Genomic DNA, 7,907 nt, shown 5'->3' on the forward strand with positions numbered 1-7,907 from the left:
CCTTTTACTCCTCCTTTAAGACTGAGTGTCCCAATGTCCCTGTCATATTCTGCTTCACCCACACCCATCTCTCCTTGCACTGTCTCTCCGGGGATGAGCTCACACTACCCACAGCTTCAGCTACCATAGGCCTGCTCGAAGTACTCAGACACTCCCAAATCTCTTTCTTGCTGGTCAACCTGTCTCTTGGGACCATTAGAACAAACCTTCCAATACTGATTATACCACAAATTGCAAATCCAAATTCTACCAGGCCCAGGAAGGTTGCATTAAATGGAGGAAACACCAGGTATAAGAGAAACCACAGCACAAATTTGATGATAAACGGCAACTGATGCTCCATTTTGATGTCCAAGGTACAATTAGGCACCAGATTCAGCTGGGACCTGGTGAGAAGTACAGTTCTCCAGACTTATTAATTCAGAACCACTGCAGTAGGGAGTGTTGGGACAGGGAGTGCTGGGCACTGTGGCAAAACGGGAGTGCATGCCCTGTTTAAAAGAGGCATCCACCACTGAGCCTCATCCACATGGGAATGGATTTTATGGGTTCCTCATGGGCTCATTCCAGATTCCTTAAGGAGACATTCACAGATTTCTTGGAACTCTTTCCAGATCAGCTTCCTAGCTGAATCTCCCACTTACCATATTCCTTGCTGTCTACCTTCTTTTTCAGGACTCGGTATTTCTTATCAAAGTCATATTCAATGTCAACAAGTGCTGCTGAATTAGTAAGTCTGGAGATCTGTATTTCTCACCAGGTCCCAGTTGAATCTGGTGCTGCTGGTCCTGGGACCACACTTGGAGAACTGCTGCCTGATTGCGTCTTGGACATGAAGATAGAGAATCAGTTGCCATTTCTCATCAAGCTTACACTGTGCTTTCCCTTTTACCTGGCACACTTCCTGCATTTCATGCCACTTCCCTGGGCCTGCTAGAACAAGAGGCCACAACTACCAAAAAAATTGCACACATTACACTCTCAATGCAAACAGTCAAATGGAACCCCACTGATGAAAACAGTAATTCAAATTACCTCAACAACAACTGAATTTTTAAAATATCTTCATACATCCACCCCCAAATTTAAATGGTTGCCAAGAAAAATACCAATTCAGAGGTCGGGCATTGATGTTTTAAAAAGGCAACCACTTAGGCATCTCTATCAATTTGAACATCAGTCACTGGGCCACTCGGCTTCCTCCCATTCATCATCCACCAGGCTTGTTCAGCCATCTCTGGTGACTCCAACTTAACCACATGGCATTCCTTGGATTTCCATTCTCCATCTTCCTGTCAGCATGTAACACATGGCCATGTTCCTTCAATTTGTCTTTTAGCATCTTCCATGCACAATCAAATGGGAGAATTCTTTCAAATATTTGGCAGGCCTTCTTGACCACCCCAGGAGCATGGGATCCAGCTTGACCCTAGGAACCTGTGAGGCTTGCTCCAGAGGTGCCATGGTCCACCTAGAGGGCAAGGTCAAAGCTGGCACTACCACCACTAACCATGGCCAGGCCCTTGCCGTCAATGCCAGCATTCAGCACCAAGCCTATGGTGGGAACCCTGCACTCCAAGCATGTGGCACCCACACACTCAAGATCCAGGTACTCCAGGTCATTGGCACCCATGTGTTCCAGGCTCATGTACTCCAGGTTGTTGGTGTCCACCTCCTCCAAGCTGGTGGCCATGTCATCCAACACTGGACCCATGTGCTTCATGCTCAAGCCCATGTACTCATGGTCTGGGTGGCCCACAAGGTCAGTGGATGACCCATGAGCTCAACGCCACAGACCATGTGGTTCGTGACCAGGTCCATGCGCTGCATCTCAGAGCCCATGTGATCCATGCTATAGTCCAAGCCTGTGTCCATGCCCTCCATACTGGCACCCCTAACGCAATCAATGCTGGGCCCAATCTCCTCCTTGCTTTGTAATGATCTCTCCTCTTTTCAGTGCATCACTTATGATTTCCTTTATGCTGCCCATGTTCATCCCAGATACAAAGTGACCCAAGTTTTCCATACCACCACCAAGGGTCCCTTCATGCCTCCTGTTTTATTTATTCCAAATCCTATGCTTTCCCTTCCCATTCCTGTGGACCCTGTGTTTCCCATGCCAATGCCTTTATTCACGCGATTGGCATTGACATGCCGCCCCCCTGTCCTCACCACCAAATCCATGGGAAGTTGCTGTGGACGCGCAGGAAGGACAAAAATCTCCCTTTGGTAAGGCCCTCTTACCCATTTCATGTGCATTGGTCTATCCAAATACCAGTTGGTCATTAAAAATACATTTAGCTAGTACAGCTTCAGTGGACGGTTCACAAGTAACAATGCCTATTCCATGACTTTTTCCACCTTTATCCTTAGACCACCTGCCACCAGCACCACCACACCAGCCATACTAAAAACCTCCTTCACTCTTATCAGCCGACTTCATAACCCAGATTTGCTGCACACACCGAGCTTCCAAGGCTTCCAGCCTTCCGCCCTGCTCTCCTGGCGTCTTCACCCTCAGGATCTTCTGTGGCTTCCAGCGTTCTTCCACTCACAGGAGGCTCGTTCAGCATTTTGGCAGCTTCTTTCATGCTCTCTTCCATCTAGAAACCAACAACCGCCCACCCCCCGATGTTCTTCAGCGTCCATTCAGAGCTCCACCTCCGTTACCGCACCAACCGCTTCTCCAACCAGGGCTTTGAGTGCCTGCCGTTCCACATCAAAAGGTATGTTTGTAATGAAGGCTCTGTGTCTTTTGGTTGGGTTGGCATGTGACTCAGAGCAACTGCCTCCTCTTTTTTGTTTGCTCCTTTCCCTCCTCATCGGGAGCAGGAAGTCACCGGCTCCCCGCTTTCCGGCTGAAGCCAGGTTGGCGCAGGCGCACTGTGCGCGCCGCGCTCCGCCTCCATTTTGAGTGCGGTCGCTGCCCCCTCGGCCGCGCCGGGAGCCGCGCCGCCATTTTCTCCCCGTCGGGGTTTGTGTCGCTTCCTAGACTGTCTTAACTCTGGACTATTCTTTGACAGGCACTGTTTTTAGTGCTTTATAAAGAATATCGTGTCATTTCCCAACACTCCCGGAAGAGGGAGATTATTGTCTAAGCCACACAGAAGGAAGAAGCTTGTCGGAGGGGTAGAAGACGGGACCCAAACCCAATCAGCCTGGTTACAGACTCTGAGCTCCTCGCCGCTCGGAGAGGCTGCCTGTTGCTGTAGCTGGCGCTCTCCACATCCTTCTGCCCACACTGAAGGTGAGTGCACGCTTCAAGGCCTTGCTCACACGTGATCGCCATCATAAATCCGTCCCAGGCCCACAGTCAGCAACTCCTGGCCCACCTCCGGGCGCCCAGAGCACAGAGCACGCTCTCCGGGGGTCGCCCTCATCACATCCTGGCCTGTGCTGAGGTGGCTGTGCAGGGTCCCTCATCCATCCCGTCAACAAATGACTCCTGAGCCCTGACAATGTGCCCGTTACCTTGATTCGTACTGAGGATTAATGGGGACCTCGGCGACAGGCTCAGCCATTGTCGACAGAAATAGTTAGAAGTCCTAGACTGTTGTTGCTTCATGCAGAGATAATAAAGCTTTACAGGTATCATCCCCTTTAATTCCCACAACAACCCAGGATACTGGTGAAGGAACAGAAAGAGACAACAAGAAGGCAAATGACTTTCCCACAGTCATACCACTAGTAGGTGATGGTGTCTGACTCCAGAGTTTGTTCTCCAGGAAGAGGGAAAACTACACAGAAATTATTGTACAGAGTGGTGTGGGGGTAGGAGCTAGGACAGGGTGCTGTGGAAGAACCAAGAGGGGACCCAGCAGATGTTTCTGTCTCATTTCTCCCCCCACCCGACCTCCACCTCCTGCAGCTCTGAGGCCCACAAGGGCTGACGCCTTGTCTTATTCACATCTGTTGGACTCCAGCCCCTGCAATATTACCTGCAGCCCAGATGGCTATTAAACTAAAACAAAGTTGTCAAAATCTTAGACTATCTGCCTCAAAATTCTATATTCTTGGGGTCTTGCTGAAGTGAGGCTATGGACCAGCATGAATTAGGAGAAAGGATAAGAATGGAGTTTGGAATCCTTAATTTGGGCTCCTCAGAGTCAAAGGCTGTTCACACTTCGTAAAGTGATTGATTTGTTGGCCATCTGTGTCCATAGCTTAATCCTACTGACCACTAATGAAAGCTCAGGAGGCCTTGTGGGTGGGCTGAGGCTCACCAGCGAGAAGCCCCAAAGTCCACACTCACTGTCAAGATGTGAGTACAGTGTTGTCGCTTGCCTCCCGAGCAGCCCTAAATCCCTCACGTTGACACTCTGAGTGCAATCTCTAAAACTGATGGTGGCAGCCCCGATGCCCTGGTATACAGGATTCTGAATTAGTAGTCCTAGTTCATATGGTTTTACTAAGCACCAAAAGTATGACTCTTGTCTTCCACTGAAATCCCTACAGTGCAATTCTCAGTTGTCCTAATTCTCTGACATCAAAGGGTGAGGAAAACTGTGGGGATTGAGGATTATGATGATGATAGCAGCCACCCTTTGCCCCGCACTTATCTATGTACCAGGCACTGTGCCAGCCTTTCAGACTACTCTTTCTAGCCATCCTACAGCCCGGTATGTAGCTGTGATTTGCCTCAACAGATAAACATAAACACTGAGGCTCAAAACGCTGTGGGATCTCCCCGAAATCGCTCAGCTACTGAGTAAACCTTCAAGTTCTGTTTGACTCTGAAGCTTTGGGAATATGGCAAATGACCTCCCGATGATGTTGGTGATGATACATAAATTATTTCTCACGATGGAAATTACAGTACCTGAGGTTTCTTCACTGACAGCAAGCACTGAAAGGTTAAGGCAAATCTCAATACAGTAAGTGCTGGAGACCTTCAAGTCTCCCTGGATCTCCACAGACTCAACTTCACAGCTGAGTCCAGCCCACAAAGTCAAATGAGACACCTCATTTGACTTTGGTTTCCTGGAAATCACATTCCCTGAGGCGCAGGGGATGGAACCCCTAGTTTCTCCACATGGAATTAGCAGTGCACTGCTTCTCCCACATCTGGGAACAGGAACACAGGCAGAAATGACTGTCATTAGAAAATCTGAAGTTTGTTAACCATGTCTCGACGTTTTCATGGGTTCCAAGAAACATCCCAATCCCAGACCAATGTCATGAATTAATAGGACCCAAAAGAATGGGATTTATGCTAGCATTTCAAACTGTCGGCCTTTTTCAAGAGATTGTTTCTACCTGGGGCAATCCACAGCCAAGGAAGGGAACCCTTGCTTTGCATATTCCCAGTGAAGGGTGTTCACCACCGCAGGAGGCAGCAATGCCACTGGGAAACAATTCCTAGGGGCTTTGTAGTTCTTCTCAAACCTGCCCACCAACTTCTACAAAGCTGGGCATACAGGTGATTTTTTAATGAAGATATGGCTGCTTTTTAAATATAAATTATTAGTGCCGTGAGGGTGTCTGCAACAGGTGATGTTTAGCCTCTTGCCACCCGAGGCACAGATCACTGGAACTGCACAGATGCTTCCCACCTGGGGCCTATCTCCTGGCGGTTTTCCTGTGCTACCTGGCTAACTTACGGGTTCCCGGAGCCAAGAGAGTGGGCAGAGTTGCCACAGTACTGGCTCCCCAGCTCAGCTGGTCCCCACCTCTGGGCTCACTCAACTGTGCTCACCTACTCAGCAACACCCAATAGCGTCCAACCACTCAGGGCACTGCCAGAAATCACATGGCTGCTCTGTGTGGGGATGCTTCCCCAGCCTGGGAAGCTTGTGCTCTCGAGGGTGTGAAAGATCCCTATGCCGCCTCCTTGCAACCAGTGGGACAGAGAGAAGAGAACTTCTCCCCAACTGTAGCTTGAGGCCTGGGGTGTCCCAGGAATGCCACCTGCTCCCTGCCTGGGCAGGTGCCCCACCAACTATGAGGAGAAGTGGAGCCTCTCCCCTCATTCCTCTTGGATGAGATATTCTTAGACCTGATAGGAGGGCAAAGGAGGGAATGCCACGTTTAATCCCTTAGGAAAATCCAGGATCCATGTGAATGGCACAAAGCAGGGGCACCTGTAGACCCTTGGGCAGACAGCCCAGGCCACCAGACCTAAACCAAAGGGACCTTCCTGATTTTTCATCTGGCCCCACTCTAGTCCTTTGGGCGAGTCCCAGGCTTGATCAGATGTCAGCTATCCTCCTCCCCAAACCTGCTGGCCTGTCCTGTGCATCTAGCTGTGAAGCCCAGGACCAAAGTGCTCTGTCTCTCCAATATTAGTCCATAATCCTGTCCTACAGCCAGCCGGCTTAACTGAGACTCCCATTTCCGGGAATTTCTTTAAGGCTTTTCTCTCACCTGAGCAGCAGCCTGCCAAGCTCTGTATCTTGGGGCATAAAGTAAAATCCTATAGGAACACGTGTTGGGAAGGGTGCAGAGACATTGGAAGCCTGTGCATTGCCGATGGGTGTGAAAATGGTACAGGTGCTGTGGAAAAGAGAACGGCGACTCCTCAAAAAATTAAACAGAGAATTGGCACAGGGTCCAGCAGGTCCCTTTCTGGCTGTGTATTGAAGAGCACTGAAAGCAGAAACTGGTATTGGCACATACAAGTGTATACAGCATTATTCACAATAGCCAAAGGTGAAAGCAACCCGTGTCCATCGACCTACAAATGGATTAAAAAATGTGGTACATACATACAAAAGAATATTATTTAGTTTTAAAAAGGAATGGAATTCTGATGCATGTTACATGAACCTTGAAAACATTATGCTAAGGGAAGTGAGCCAGGATCCAAAGGGCAAATATAACCTGATTTCACTACACATCATACCTGAAATAGTGAAGTCCACAGAGATATTCGGGAATCTACAATAGTGGTTACGAGGGCTGAGAGGGGGTGGGCAGGGAGTGGGGCGTTAGTGTTTAATGGCAGAGAATTTCACTTTGGATGATTGAAAAGTTCTAGGGGTGGATAGTGCTATTGTTTGCACAATAATGTGAATGTGCTTAATGCCACTGGATACACACTTTAAAATGGTTAAAATGGCAACCGTTATGGTATGTACATTTTTATCACAATTTTTAAAATGTTTATTTAAAAATGTGCTGGCACAGTGACCAGGACCAAGTAGGAAGGCCTATGAGAACCTGCCTTGATGGGGCATCTTGTGCCTCCTCCTCTTCAGGTCAGGGTGTACTTTTCTCCCCAGGAACTCCTCCTGATCACTGCAGGGGAGGGAAGAGCCTGGATCTCTGGAGTCAAAGATTCATTTACATTCCATATTCCCAAGCTGTGTAACCCTGGGAAAGTCATTTAACCTCCCTGCAAAGTGGGTAAAATGAACTCTACTGAGCAGGGTCATTATGAGAACTAACTCAGCTAAAGCATGTGTAGGCTCAGCCCTGGCTCTCGCAGTCAGAGAGTGTCCTCCAAGTTCAGACCAGTGTGAAATCTGAGGGGAGCCTTTGCTTCCCAGATCTCCTCCTAAGGTACTCCTGAAGTGTGCAGAAAATAGCTGTGAGGGTGCTTGTTTGTGTTTGCCATCTTCACCAGCCTCTATCTCCCCATGTGTAAGTGTGGTGCCTTCTTTTGCAGGGCTGTTGTGAGAAAGTGGACTTGACATGTGCCCCAGTTTTTCTTGTCTCTGAGGCCAAAGGGAAAGACTCCAACCTTGGCTGATACAGACCGGCCACACCCTACTCTGGAGAGTTCTGGAGTGCTGCTGTGTGCCAGGCTTGTTCCATGTCCCAAGGAGACCAAGAGGTGATAGAGGACTAGATCACGTTGCCCTGGGAAGCTGTCACCATCTGCAGTGCCACCTCTACCATAGCGCACACACATGATTTGGCGGCGCCAGGGTCAGTGCCTGACACGGAATGAGGCCAAAAGTCTTTGA

The 7,907-nt window shown here is 49.0% G+C and overlaps 2 pseudogenes; both read right to left on the minus strand.

The window, feature by feature from the left end:
* Positions 1-1,151: 1,151 nt before the first annotated feature.
* LOC128780120 (heterogeneous nuclear ribonucleoprotein M pseudogene) lies at positions 1,152-1,774 on the minus strand (annotated as a pseudogene).
* Positions 1,775-1,776: 2 nt separating this feature from the next.
* On the minus strand, positions 1,777-2,750 carry LOC139440638 (heterogeneous nuclear ribonucleoprotein M-like; annotated as a pseudogene).
* Positions 2,751-7,907: the final 5,157 nt, after the last annotated feature.

Source organism: Desmodus rotundus, unplaced genomic scaffold, assembly GCF_022682495.2.
Source record: "Desmodus rotundus isolate HL8 unplaced genomic scaffold, HLdesRot8A.1 manual_scaffold_467, whole genome shotgun sequence".
In the NCBI taxonomy this organism is placed as follows: Eukaryota; Metazoa; Chordata; class Mammalia; order Chiroptera; family Phyllostomidae; genus Desmodus; species Desmodus rotundus.